The following is a 15,799-nucleotide window of genomic DNA, read 5'->3' as shown; positions in this document are numbered from 1 at the left end:
CAATCGCTCTTGACACACAAATAGGTTAACACAATAAAGCCGGCTTTGCCTGGCTCACTCGAGGGAGGAAAGCAATTCCAGCAGCAGGCAGGAGGTAATAAAACAGGGCTAGGAGTGTGTGTGTGTGTGTGTCTGTGAGTGTGTGTGTGTGTGTGTGTGTGTGTGTGTGTGTCCATACATGTCCTCATGTCAATGTTCCTATGTTTTTGTATGTGAGTGGGGGCAGGCACACAGAAGTTCTTTGGCCTCGGGGCCTAATATTGCATTAGATTTTCATCCCTTTCTCTGCACAAATAATAAGAGGGGAGAAAATGACAGAAAATCCAGAATGTTTCTCCTTTTAGATGAAGGAAAAAGTGGCTTCACATTAACAACACAGATGACCAACACATCAACGTTCGCCTGTCGGGCACACACTGGCTCTTTTCTTGCAAATGCTCTCAAGCTTTGTTAAAATTCAAGGAGCAAATTGAATGAGTTTTATCTGTGCAAGCTGCGCCTTTACGCTCCCTGACGCTGCTGCGCCAGGCCTGGCAATAAATGATAAAAATCTCCAGAGTTTTATTAAATCGTGTTGCATTCACGCTGAACTCAGGAAAAAAATGGTGAGGTGGCTTCTGTAATTACAATCCGGACCAGACAACATTGTTTTCTCCAGTCAGTGGAAATTTCATTACCTTACAGCAAACTGCCTTAGAATTGGGTAATAGCCTCTTTTTGTCACAGACACAAGCTGTCTGCGGGAGGTGTGACACCCCATAAGTGTTATCCATTTGCAACAATATGCATCCTTACAGCAGCAGCAGCAGACGGATGCTGGTCAGCATAATGTGGAGTTATTCAGTGATATGGAGGAAGTGAAGGCAGAGAATAGCGCTCAATAGCTAATTCCTGGATTGACTGGAGTGTAATCAGATGCATTGAATACATCCACGCAGCTGACGTAGCTCTCCCCCGGCTTTTATAGACAGATGACGTAGGTCCTGCACAACCCAATCTCCTGCATGTCAATAAATAGAGAGAGGGTAGGCAGGTTTTTTCATGTGAAAACCCACAATTATAGCTTCTGGTAAAGTTTCACAGGTTCAGAACAATTAGTTTGAATCAATTCCTGTGTTTTCTACCTGCTTTTCCCTTAACCAAGTAATCAAACAGCAGAGATGTAAAGTGGCGGCCATTGTCAACAGGGAATAAATTACCAAAGCATGAAGAGAAAACACCTTATCTGTCTGATGTGTTTCCTGCTTCTGCAGAAAGCCACAGAGCCCGAGGGGGGAGCAGTAAACCAAAATGCAGGGAGATGGAGATTAGGATGATGTGCAGTTCCTTGTTCCATTAAAGTTTGATCTTCCTCAATAGCCGAGGAGAATCAGATATCTCCCATTCAAGATTAAAGTACACAAGCATAGAGGGGGAGATTAATCAGAGGCCTGCATGAGATAAAAACAGCCTCGCTTCTGGCATGGAAAACAGCGGCAATAAAGAGTTCAGCTGATAATGTGAAACATGGCGAGGCAACAATAGCAAATCAAACAGAGCGTACGGGTCTCCAAAAACAAATCAAAGCGCAGACTAGACTGTGATACAGCGACTGAAGAAGTACAGCAGGACCTGATCTGATAGTAAGCAGGGCCGTCTTTTATTACTGGTTCGGGTTGAGGAGGGCATGCTGAGGATTTTCCCATGTTGCTCTCTGTCGCCAGTCTCTCCTCCTCCTCCTCCTCCTCTGCTCCTTGAGATCAATGGCGCTGGGGTGATTTCACAGCAGCCTGCACTGTCACCCAGAACAAATCAATGTGACCATGAGGAAGGCAAGAGCGGCATTGTTTTTAAGGAGAGCAAATTTGCTGTTGGAGAGCTTGTCAGATTTGCTTTATTCTCTTTCTTCCTCCCAAGAACACTTTGGAGGGAGCAGGCCTCCTCGCACTTTCCTGACTGAGCAAACTATCAAACCACACAGCATACTAGTGTACTCATTAACCACATATAAAGTGCACAGCCCTGTTGACTACAATTCCACATGCCCGAGAGCATTTTCAAACTAAGAAAATAGACTGAGTGCCCTAACCTTAGAAATTAAAGGCTATACATTAACCTCAGGGTCTGCTGGGACATGACTTCCATTCAGTGTGACAGAGGGGTGAGAAGGGAGGAGGGGGATGAGGTCGGGGGGGGGATCATCGCTGTCCCTCATGCGCTAAGTGGCTGTAGATAACCCTGATGAAGAACTGCCAACGTCTGCCATAGCAGCAGATCAGATCACATGAGCAGTGCTGTGGTCAGGTAAACCTTTTAGGTTAAAATCATGGGCAATTATCTGGAGACAAACCGAGAGAGAGACACACACAACTTCTCGCCAACAAAAACAAATGTGCTTGAATCGAAACACTACTTCTTAGTCATTTGATCGTAGATTTCTGTATTCATTCTTGTGATGTGAAATTTAAAAAATAATACAATATGAGTGCGCTCTTAGTTTTGCACATAATTAAATAGATACTCATAGTAACAGATGTAAAATGGCATTCGTATTACCGCTACTTATTCGGAAAGGTGAGTAAGACTTAGAAATCTGGTTTAAGCTGATACGAAAAGTGAGAATCGGTCATTTGGAAAGAGTAACTACAATGTTTGTATGTGTTTGAGTCAAGCTAAAACATGAAGAGACCAAACATAAATTAAGAGCTTCCCACCAAATGTTTAAGCCTGAGGGTCATTTAACACACAGTAGTGGTAGAAGTTTAAGTATTAGGAACATATGTACCTTATGTTACGATTTCATTAAACTTAAACTAAAAAAAGGTTTTTTTTTAGAGTTAATGCTGCTATAGTTACAGATAACCTGGCAAACTTTGTTTTTTTGTGTTTATTTGATTTGTTGAGGAGCTTGAATGTGTGTTAAGATTAATATGGAAGTTCTGTTTCACCTTGTTTTTTTTATCACAAAACACAGTGGTCAACCATAAAAGACATTCTGGTACAACAACATCTTTCAGGTTTAACCATCACAACACAGAAGTCCAGCAGGTACACTAACAAGGCATCGATGTGAAACACAAGAAACTGGCAGAAAACAGAAACATCTCAGCCAATCCTGCTTCTATTTTTAATGTCAAACTCTGACAACAGCATCATCTCTGCTGGAAAGTGAACATCACTTTCACCTGTACTCATTCACACTGACTGGCTGAAGGCTGTGTTTGTTTCTCCACCATCATTTATGTGTAATACTTTTCTTTTAAGCTGCTTTCATCACGCTCCATCCCCACATCAGACAGATCTCACATGCTCGAGAAATGAAGTTTATATTAAATCATGTAATATTGTAAAGTACTAAAAAGGGCACGTCTCTTTTGTTTGCCTGCACATGAAAGGTGTGAAAAGAAGAGCTGTTGTAGATTTTTCTTGATATGAAACACTTTGATCGAGTATCTAATGAGCTGCTGCTGACGTCGCTTTGAGAGTAAATGTTCATGTTTCTTAGAGTGTGCGATGGTGTTTCCAAGTAGGAAGCTGCATGTTTTAACAAGATATCAGCTTATCAAGAAAAAAGTTGTCTATTCTTTGACAGGGAAAGAATATGTTTATTTTTTATAGAGCAGACTATGGACGGTGCATCTGTCCTGTAAAATCTGTTTCATCTGTGAGAATAAAAAGAACTTTTATTAATAGAGTCCACACAAGAATGGACATGCAGAGCTTAAACCCTTCAGGGACGGGTAAATCTTACACATACACACACACACACACACACACACACACACACACACACACACACACACACACACACACACACACACACACACACACACACACACACACACACACACACACACACACACACACACACACACACACACACACATCTGTATCTACTATTTTAGTCATCTTAAATGCCTAAATGAGTTTTGCTGCCTCTGGGTAGGTGTTGAGACAATCAAACCATGCAGGGATTAAAAAAGATTAATACACAGCGCAGGAAATTAAACTTCAGCGACTTTCTGATATTCATGAGTGCAGCTCACTTCTTCACTTCAGGCAGCCACTTTAATAAGCAAAGAATACAGTAAGGAGCCCAAGAGCTATCAATCAAACCAACTGATAGGTGATTTGAGCTGAAAATGGATAGAAATGTCAGACTTCTTTCTGTGAATTACTTCTATTAATGCCATGCCAAAATGTGTTCTCCACATTTTAATTGTTGCAGCAGAAATTAATAGACCCAATCAGACATTTAATTAGGTCGTTTAGTTTTTTTTAAACCGCATCACCAAGTACAGAAGAGGAGATCGGAGCCTGGGAGTGATCAGAATTTATGCAAGGCCTTTTTAACCTAAAAAGGGCTCACATTTTGTAAGATTACTGCTGGGCTTTGTTCACAGTTGAAATTGTAGAGCAACAGGAAACATGGTGAAAGCATGAAGATGACGCTGAGTTAAGTCTTGCAGCAGGACAAGTGAAGGTTCAATGTTACAGGCGAAAAGTCTAACAGCAAGGCAGAAAATAAAGAGTAAAAAAAACAAGAGCTACAGACTCCAAAAGGTAATTCAGTGACCTAGATATTAAAGCTTTTCTGCCCGTCCGCTCTGCCCTGCCTTGTCCAACCATCATGTTGAGTTAAGGCGAGCATTATGCTGGGAAGACTATTTGTTTAGGTGAGGAGCAGCCGCAGAGCTAATATGAGCACAATTTGCTCAGCAGGTCACAGGCGCAGAGTGGAGGAAGTAAATGAGGCAGTTCTGCCCCCACGGGTGCAGCCCCTGCCTCATACATCACTGGATGTTTTATTCAATACAGGCAGGAAGGCTCCATGGCAGGTGCCCTGACTGTGGGGGCGCCTGCCCTGCTGTAGGGGCCCATATTACATTCAGAGAGCCGACTGTCTGCAGGGCTGCTGGGGAGAGAATGACTGAAGCCAGTGAGGAAGATAGATTTTGAGGATGCTTGTAGTCTAATGATAAAACATACTGTGTGCAGCTTTCTCACTGCACAGTCAGCATAATGTGCAACCTCATTTTATGTGCAGTGCATGTGAGCGATGAAGCTAAATATTCCAACAACAACCTCAGCAAACCCTCAGGCTCAAAGTTCACATCATCTCAAACTTTCCCAGCCAAAATTCAAATTCAAATAAAACCCAGGACTTCGTCTACATGCGAGATAATCAGACGTTGCTATTTGCATTGGAGGCCTTGGCTGCAGAGGACAAATTTGCAGAAGAATTCACAGGACAATGACAAATTGCCTCCTTAGCTGAATGCAGCACAGAGCATCATGCATGTCGCCGAGCACAAAGTGAAAAGTTTTACAGCGTTACGCACACATCTATCTGGATTGTATGAGTTCCTTGATAAAAGCCTGTCACAATATGCAGGCACGCCATAAAACGAGATTGTATATCATTAACACTCCAGAGTGAAAATCATTAATTGCAGCAGACACCGTAGTCACCCTCCCCACGCGCTGTGACGCACGGGGGCGTACAGATGAAAAATTCGCACCTTTTGCTCCGAGCAGCAACTCCTCCAGTGCCACATACTCCTCGTGCGGTGCCTGCGGTGCAATCCCCGCGACAATACACTTAATTGCCAGCCATACTTGAAAAGACCAATATTACACATCAAAGCAGTTCCTGAAGCCATTCGGGAGCGGCTCTCTAACAAGTCGGTTTTACAACACTTCCTTTATGGGGGTCACACATGGAAACAAAGGCTTTAAAATCGGAGACATCATTATGTGAGCAACATCCTGGGACATTTTTTTATTTTCTACTGTTACCCCATTTATTTTGATTTTAGTATTTCAGCGAGGCTAACTACGTTTATTGCAAAAAAAAATGCCAATTTTGCCAAACTTCGAGAAATAAACAAATCTAAAAACATGATTTACAACCTTATATATTTACCATAAATTGCTCCGTAGTGCAGACTAGAACTCCATGCAGATCGTAGGACTCACTGAGCAATCTGCCTCACACTTCTGGGGTCCAAATTAAAAAAGATTCATTTTGTTCTCCAACATCCAGCAGCTGCTTTGTCGACGTAAAAAGATGATAAAGTTTATCCTCCTCTTCCGATGGTATATGCAAATACACCGGTATAACCCTGTGAATTAGATTCCACACTCTAGCCTCTAGCATGCAAAGTTAATAAGCCTTTGCCTTTTTTCTCGACTCGGCTGCCAATTTTTGTCGAGGGCAAAAGCGCAGGTCGGCAATTTCAGGAGCGTCCTCGAAAGGATTGCGCACCAAGTGCGCCTCGGGTTTTCAGCGTTTAGCCTCCGGAACAAAGTAGAAGGTCCTGGGTGCTCTTTTATTTGATTGTAGATATTCCCAAATAACAAGACTGTTCATAGAAAGACTAGATGGTTTAACTGCTACGCAGTATTCCAAAATCCACCGCTGTTACGCATGGGTTTAAAGTGGTCTGCCTGCTCACTTTAGACCTTAGGTAGGCTAATATTTATCATGGAAATGTTAGTAATATCTTTTAGGTGAAATTGTATGAAGGTACCCTGAAATAAATCAAGGCTGGGCCAAAGCAGCAGCCTGATATATCCAAAACTGACGCTGTGTAAATCCCGGTGCTCAGGCTCTCTGCTCCGTCCGTCACTTTCTCCGCGGTGTAGGCAGCCTCTCAGATGACTCGCATCCCGATTCAGACCCAGATTTCCAGCTGAGGCTGTGGAGGAAGCTCGATAGCAGTGCTCCGAGATTCTCACTTTGGTGTAATAACCAAATAGGAAAGGGTTCCGTCTGAGTAAAGAGCTAGCTGCTTCAGGCAGCTCCGGGACGCGGTCCTGCCCTTGTGCCGAGCTGCCGAGACTGACAATAACCCGGAACGCTGCAGACTGTCAGGCTGCTCAGACCGCCCACCGACCAATCACTGTGCTCAGGGAATAGAAACATTCCCACGGGTTGGCCAATCATGGGTAATTGAGGACTGTTGCCATAGAGATGCTCGGCGTCCAAACGTCTGAAACCACGTTGTTTAATCGCGGAAATAGAAAAAAAATAGTCTGATATAAATTGCGTGGCAGGATGCAGATTAAGATCTTTAATCACTCTTTTTCCTTATCAGCAGCTCAGTTAAAGTTTAAAGGCTGCGTCCCTGCATTGCAAGAGCCGGGCTCAAATCCGCAGGCACCGTCTCTGCAGACATGCCCTTGAGCAAGACACTGAATCAGTCCAATCTGCAGGAGAGCTGCTCTGTGGCTGCTCTCCAGGGACAAATGAAATATTATTATGCAACCAGAACACAATTAAATGTGATTAGCATGCAAAATGAATCTACTGTTTATAAATTGGAGACTGTAAAATGCCATTTAACTTAATTGCTTTTAAACTCCTATAGGAGGAATATTGTGTGCAGATAATAAGACGAGCAATAATCAGTTAATAATATCAAAGGGACAACAGCTGTGTTATCATCTGTATAGACAGTGTATTATCCTTTATGAGCACAGCCTAGGTTTATGAAGGAATTTATACTTTAGGATGCATCATATGCTCTTTAAATGTCCCAAAATGCGTAGGGTCACTCACAAATATCCTGTGTGTTCTTAATCCACTGACTACCTCAAAGTGTTTATATATTTCCCCAGACTATCTTTTAACAAGTATGACATATATGTGACAGTCGTCTTAACTTCACTTCACTGACATCTCCAGCTTATATGAGTCACAGGAAACCTTGCAAAACACCAATTTTCTCTTTTGCAAAATGTCATTACAATAGTGTGGAAGTAGAGGGTTTGACTGTGAAAGTTTTCTTCTTCCTCTCTTGCACACTGTGTCCGGTGCACACAGCAGACCCGGGACACACAAAGGCAGAACAAGCAATCACACATCATGGACTCTCATAATAAGCTGACGCTGGGAAGTGGGTGATGCAGCACTCAGCTTATGCCAGTGCTGATAAGAGCCTGAAAGTATTACCTCGGTCTGGCAGCCCGCTCCAAGAAATCCATCCTGAGCCAGGTCATCAATTCTGCCCTATCTGATTGCTCACCAATCCCTGGCAGCTCCATGTCGCTGTCCTGGCTTGTGCCTTTGAAATTCTCTCTATGACTTGCACTTTCATGCTAGTGCTTTCTCAGAAAAAAATAGGTACAGACTTTATGTACAAACGGGGTCTTTTGTGTGGTCTTACACCCACATGACACAAAATAAAATGGTGAAAAGTGTAGCAGGGAAGGTAAAAATGTCCAGAGCAATAGATCGCCTGACTTAGTCTATCCCTTAAATGTATTCAGTGCAATCACATCTCCCCCTCATTGCAGCAGAGGACCTATAGAGCATACATTAAAGCCTGTGGTGTTCAATCATATCACCTACGCTGCTGTGTGGCTGCACAGTCAATCAAACAGATGAACAAATTAATTGAAAAATATTCAACCAGAGCCGTGTTGTGCTCCAGCGAGGCACGCAGGCAGGCAAATAAGCCATTTGATTAGCTGATAAGCAGATGACTCAACAAACATTCAAGGCATGTTTACTGTGGTTTGATTAGAGCGCGCCCAATACGCAAAAGATTGGACACAAATGCGTTGTGAAAACACTCAGCTGTTCCAATCCCCAAGGCAGCATGAGGGCACATAGAAATAATGAATTATTTATGGGGAAGACGAGTGAAATATCACAGTGGATAATTTTCTCTGGGCTATATTAAATGTAGTTTTCAAAATAATACGTCTGAGTCGGTTTCATTTCCCAGAAATCATTCCCAGTGACAGGATCTAAAGCCTGAAGATTGGATAGGAAATCATATTTGAAATGTTCCTGCCAAGAAACCTATGAGTGTTTCACTAAAACACCACAGCAAGGGTTATTCACATGCTAATTGGGCCTCCCTTTATCTTAGTAAATATGTTCAAAGGATATTTGCTTTGTCTCTTGTTAAGGTATTAGCCCCGGTTCAGAATCAAAGATCAAGACGAGCCTTTAGCATGCTTCCTCTGAACGAGGGCTCACAATAAATCCAGATTCAGTAAAAACCTCTGCAGCTTCTCTTCCAATAGAGAGTCTCATAAATAAAGCTCTCGTTTGCCCCATCCACAGCCAACATCAGTGTCTGTCTCAGAGCTGAAAGCCTTACGCTGTTACAATTTGTACCTGAAAGTGAACTCAGTTTAATTGAGCAAAGTTCGAGTCTTCGTAAACAGCAAAGTAACAGGGGGGTGGGGGGGGTTTGGGGGTTTGGAAATCGATGGCAGCAGAGGCATGGAAAAAGGAGATAGCATTGATTTATCTACCATTGATTCGTGGGGATCGCTGCATTGTGCCCTGCAGGGTGAAATGCACGCTGTATGCCAACGGTGGGGATGAATCTGAAAAGGTGTGAAGTGGTTAGAGGACACAGAGGTGGAGGAAGGCATGGGGGGCATCCAGAGGCGGCAAGGGCATATCAAACAGAAGACGGCAGGACACGAGGCAGGGGACAATGTTGGGAGGATGACACCAAGACTTTGATTCGCGTGCGTTAAATGTTTTTGACAGACGAGATCATGAAAGCTGAGATTTACGGCCTGAAGAGCAAACCACTAAGAGACCACTAAGATCTCTGTCCTGTTGACAGTTTCCACATCTTAAATTAACATCACCATGCAGACCACTGTTTCAACACTTATCAGCACAACACGGGCCAACTTCAGTCAAACGTTGCTGGCTCCAATGATACTGTCCGAGTAAGCACATATCCAAGTGTTTGACAAGCAAGCATCTTTTGCAATATTTTAAGTCTCAGCAATTGGCAAATCGATGTCTCCCCAGAGAGTCTCCACTGACAGCCAAATGTTGTTTGAGATGAGGGGAAGCCAGGACAGAGATCAGAGGCCACTGAACCAGACAGAGAAGTGTTACTCCTGGACTTTGGTATTTTTACAACATCCCTCTGTCTTCTCTGTGGCTGTTCGCACGTCCACACAGAAACTGAAGGAATCCTCTCTGTTTGCCATGAGGCCCGTGCAAGTGGAGCAACCTTCAGGAAAGTGTATGGTTGGTATCAGGATTTTTCCCAAGACTGTGGATCACTTTTTCTAAGTTTGGTCTAATTTGTGTGGGTTCTTTTTGGTTGTTTTTCTTCCATCAATGTTTCAAAAGGACAATGTGTTCCTGAACAGAGTGATCCCCTGCGACAGGCTCTGTATCCTTGTTTTTTTTCTATCTGAGGTGCAGGTTTAAGTGAGGCTGACTCGACTTGACACAAGGATTGTCACATGTTTACATTTTAGGAGGCTGTTTTCTTGAGCAGTGTTTAGGTTCAACCCTCAAAAGCATCTGGTTTCCATGTCAGACAAAAGGGGTGGGGTCTCATGAAGGAGGACATAAAAATAGTACGTAAAAAGAACAACGAAGAAATGGTGGATGAAGACACAGAGTCCAACTCGATGATATCAGTGTACAGTTCTACATACTCACCAGATCAGCAAAAGAGCAGAAAAGAAGATAGTGGCGAAAAGAAAACAATATGAAGCAGTTTCTTATCATCCGCCAGTCACACCCCTCTCCCCTCCCTCTGTAATTTTTGTGAACATTCCCACTGCGTTTGCACATCGGCTCACTACGACTTTAGACTGGGCATTTTCAGTAAGGCTAGCAGTAAAATTCAGGGTAAAATCTGAGTGAAAAATTTTGACATTTTGCATTCACACATGCAGCTCATTTTGAAAATGTCTGTTCATTTTCAGATTTTGTTTAAGTGTGAAAGCCCTTTGTATTAGCTTTAGATCCGAGACACATAAGAAATTGCACACTCACTCATTGGCTTTTTCTTACCAGAGTTCCTGTGAGCAACTTTCAGTTAATGAACATTTTGGGGCCCCCTCTGGACAGAGCTGTAATTTTTTTGTCTTTGCTGATCCTGTCCAGCACATGCGCAAGTCGTTTTTTTTATTCTATTAAAAATCTCATCCTGCTGTCATTTAACACACATTGCATCTTTGAACATGTAAAAATAAATCATGTTTGAAATGTTTTTGAAGGGGGCAGTAATTTTTCTGGCACTGAAAGTAGAAAATTATATATCTACCTGCTGATGCTCTTGCTTTTGTAAAGTCATATAAACACATATCTGTTAGTTTGTGTTTCATTACCAGCTAAAAATGCCTCACATGAGCTCACATGCGCGTACACACACACAGACACACACACACAGACACACACACACAGACACACACACACACACACACACACACACACACACACACACACACACACACACACACACACACACACACACACACACACACACACACACACACACACACACACACACACACACACACACACACACACACACACACACACACACACACACACACACTCTCTGTTTCTGTCAGCTGGTTAAGGCAGATCTGCCAAGAACACATCTATGTCCCTGTTGTTTGAGAGCTTCACATCTTGTGTCTCTCCTCTCTTCATATGATGCACCATCAGCTCAGCACTGGTGTCTGTGACAGGTGAGAGGCCACTGAATGCGCCTTGTTTTAGTTAAGACCTACTTTAACGAAATGCACCGAAGACAAAGCAAGTAGTCAAGTAAAATCATTGTGCGGAAATTTTAAGTACAACATTTAATGAAGTCCATTCTAAACCACATTTCCACAAAAACATGCTTTAGTCCCCCCACTGCAGAGAAAATGATTGTGATGATCTCTGCACTTATTAGATACCTTAATCTGATTTAAACATGTCTATAAACTCAGTTAGGATTGATTTAACTCCTTCATTGTGTCCCACTTTCATACTTTATTGTCTAACCACATTTAAGGGAAGCACTGTGTTTATTTTGTGAACGACGTATGCAACAGTCCAACAATAAAGTCCAAAAGTAAATTGATCAAAATAGAATATATATCGTACAGGCAGACTATATGGGAATAGCTCAAACCATGTCAATATATAGCATACAAAACAGTTTACGAAACATTCCCAACTTTAAGGGTGTCTTGTGAGCACTTGCGAGAATATTCAATATCCTCAGCAGTGCATTGAGTTTTCTTATTGGTCATAGATGGATCTGCTTACATGTGAGTTCTGTTGTTATTTCATCTCATAAAAATTGATTATTGACAATGACTGCTATGACGAATAGCTTGACAGTGTCATCCCATCTCAAAGTCCACACTTTTGCTTTAACCAGCACTTTTAACCATATCACTAACTCTTCATCATTTTGTGAATAATTTGTCTCCAAGTTCAACTTGGGAAATTGGTAGAAGATTTATAAAGTTATAGTTTGACAACATGTTAAGCCAGTGAGTGCTTCCTCAACCAATCTATGTCTGTCTGTCCAATATTAAGCTAGCTGTTTCCTCTGTTTCTGGTCTTTTTGCTAAGCTAAGCTAACCAGCCCCTGGATCTAGCTTTATATTGATATATTTTATATAGGTTGTACTCTTCTCATCAAACTCTTAGCCAGAAAACAAGTACATTTATTTATTTTTTACTATCAGACTTTTATATTTTCTCATCCGTGTTGCCAGTTACTTTATTGTGAATTCCCTTTGTTGCATTCTGAAAAGCTTGGGCTTGTTCATTTCAAGTTGCGCGGCAGCTGGTTGAACACTTTCCATGTTCCTTGGTCTCAGTCAGTCAGGCTCCAGTGGACAGACGACCATCATCCTCTGCTTTGCACAGTGCTCAGCTCTGCCCAATTTTGCACCTCCGTTTGCGAGTGATAGAGCACTATCAGTTCTGACAGCTCCCCAGAGCCACTGGGATTTGAGTACTCACTCCGTTCACCCACCCTGCACCCCCAAAACACACACAAACACACACACACACACACACACACACACACACACACACACACACACACACACACACACACACACACACACACACACACACACACACACACACACACACACACACACACACACACACACACACACACACACAGATACACACAGATACACACAGATACACACAGATACACACCTCTCTTTAACTGTCTGTCTTTCTAAAGGATGGGGGCTGGAAATGAAAGGCAGAACAAAAGCTGTCAAAGAAGAGAAAGAAACAGAGGAGTGAGGATATCTGTAAGGATGCTAAGGACAATGAGATACTTTGTCCCTAGTTTCATCATTGGCTTGTGTTTAATTTGAAACAGACAGCTAATCACATTAGAGACAACCTCTCCACAACACTCGAGCACTGCTGCCTCCTGGAAGTAATCACCCCGCTGAAACTGTCTCATTGGATTCTTAGGCCAATTACTTAACTCCATAGTCATCGTCCTTAATAAAACTAGATGGTAAAACTGAAATGTTTTCAAAAGAAATGCATGCTATAAATTAAGAAGTTTTAACTAAAGGAGGTAGAAAGATAATGATAATGAAAATGATGATAATCGTTATATTAATGATAATGATGACCATAATGATGCTAAGGATGCTTAGCTTGTTATTACATTAAATTTGCCTTTAGAGGAGGATGATTTAGTCCTCACAGTTTCTCAGTTAAATATATAAATTAGACAATAAATGGTTAAATCAACTATTGTTACTTAGAGTGAATAGAAATTACTAAGGCCAGACATACGATGCACAATTGTAAAAAGTCATGGTGGACGTCATCTCACACTGTAAGAGTGATTCCTTTGCAACCAACAACCAAAGCTCATGAATACCATGCTCACACTGTACACTCTGATTGTCCAGCCTGACCTGAGTGCTCACACTGCACGTGTTAAATCAGGCTGTATCATTGACAGTAGTCAAGTTGTAGTCAGATCTAAATGTATTTTAATTGTCTCCTTTGCATGGCTGAAATACAAACTGTAAGAAACGCTCTCGCTCTCTCATACACAAACATACTCAGCATCACCAACAAACACAAACTAGCTAGCACGCTCTAAATCATGACAGATAGGCAGCTATTTCCTGCCAACACTTCTCTTGTTCATATCATTTGTGAAGACTATGACCATATTTATCAGAAGCCTGGGGGCCAGTTAAAGGAAAAACACTGCTTTTTCTTACATGCATTTTCAGATTGGTATTAATACACTCTCTTTTCAGCTCTGTTTTGGTCACAACTTCCTCAAGGAAGTTTGCGGTCAGTACAGAGCTAAAGAGTTCTACTCTACGTTCGCTATCTAGCGTTTAAACAATCTGGCTGTTGTTAACTGGGCAAGCATCATACATTTAAATTTTCAATAATTCATTTTCTTAACTAAATATGTACAATTGAAGCCCATACAGTAAAAACAAAGCTTTGAAATGTGCTTAAAACGCTCCATTAAGCTAGCAGGAACTAAAGAGTATTGTAATAGTCATCAATGGAATATTAAGCAAGCTTCTAGATTGTACTGAAGCTAATGGGGATCCAAATAAACAAACAAACCATTTCACATACAACTAGTTACATGACCTTAAAGGCTTTAATGTAAAATAAAAATTACAGCTTTAAAGTAAAAAAAAATTACGGGGAAATTGCTTTAAGAGGTTGCCTCACAGAGTCATGTGAACACTCTGTCAATCAAGAAATAAGCAGACAAAAGAAGACAAGGTAGGAGATAAAAGGTTTTGGCAGAGCCATGATTGAGCGAGCAGGTTAAAAGTCTGTGTTGGAAGCTGGTTAACAATCCCAGCAGGACATCTAAGCTCAAAGTAGAAAAGAATGAAATAGATTAGAGAAAAATCAAAAACCGAGGTGCTGAGAGCCAAAGTGGGATAGAGACATTCAGTCACCTCACATGGGAAGAGACACCGTCAGAAATAAGCTGCACCCAATTAGCCTGAGTTAGAGGTTGCTTTGTAAAAAATTAAATAGTCCATTTCCCTTTTCACCATGACATAAATGACTTTTGAGTGATTTGTATTTGTTCAGCTGAAATTACTCGGTAAGAAACTGGATCTGAAGAAGCCCAGGTGTTCATTTACATGTCCGTTTGCTGCTTCCTGTCTGAACGTCAGCCGCTGGTTGAAAGGTACACAGGCAGGGGTGAATGCTCAGACCATAGATGGTGGATGCTGGATGTGGATCATAATAACATGTTGACCTCTGTCTGCTGCTGCAAACTCCTCTTCCCAGTTGTTCTGTCTCCACTACGCTTCAGTTCCTTCACAGATTTCTCTTCTCCACCCACCTGACTCATTTCTATCTCTCTCCACTACTGCTTCTAACCTCTGACTCCTTCTACCACTCTTAATCCCTTTTTGTTTCAATGATGGATCTCGACTGCATTATTCAATATTCATATTTCCATCTACATAATTCCTCCTCACTCAACTCTGACCTCAGAAAAAAGCTGCCTTTCTTGTGCCTGGTGAATTATTATCCCATCTTCTGTGAGACCTTGCCAATCTATTAATCTAACTTGCCATTTACTGTCTTTTCTCTGCAGCTCTGTTAAAGGTTGGCTGCCTCTCCTCTCACTCTATCTGTCAGTCAGTCTTTGTGTGCAAATCCCACGTCTTTCTCCCCCAGACTGAATTATTCAATTTAGATGCCATTTGTTTCACAGTTGGCAATAGGGACTGCATGCTCTCTCTTTATAAACTGTGCTTTTAATCGCCAACTGCACGCACCCGCTCGCCCATATACACTGTTAATATTCCCCATTTCTATTTCACATTTATTTTCCGTCCTTTCCTCTAAATTAGCAGCATAAACGTGTGAAGAGGGTTTTAGGACCTGTTGTCTCTGGGGACGACTCTCTGTTTCACACATGGAAATCAATTTTGTGGAGATGAGAATTTCACTGAAAGGTGCCATTAGGATTCGCTCTATCGACATGGAAGGGGATGAAATGTGTGCACCCACGACCTGACTCCATTTAAATGGACTCCTCCA

General features: G+C 42.0%; 1 protein-coding gene across 2 annotated transcripts in view; it reads right to left on the bottom strand.

The window, feature by feature from the left end:
- Window positions 1-6,809, bottom strand: part of fam222aa (family with sequence similarity 222 member Aa) — a 45,916-nt gene extending 39,107 nt beyond the window's left edge. For both annotated transcript variants that reach the window (XM_061038114.1, XM_061038113.1), the window contains exon 1: window positions 5,906-6,809. The gene's annotated coding sequence lies outside the window, so the exon portion shown is untranslated. The remainder of the gene's footprint in view (window positions 1-5,905) is intronic.
- Window positions 6,810-15,799: the final 8,990 nt, after the last annotated feature.

This window comes from Labrus mixtus, chromosome 5 (genome assembly GCF_963584025.1).
Source record: "Labrus mixtus chromosome 5, fLabMix1.1, whole genome shotgun sequence".
Taxonomy (NCBI): Eukaryota; Metazoa; Chordata; class Actinopteri; order Labriformes; family Labridae; genus Labrus; species Labrus mixtus.
Note: the sequence above shows the minus strand (reverse complement) of the source record. Positions and strands in the feature narration are given on the sequence as shown.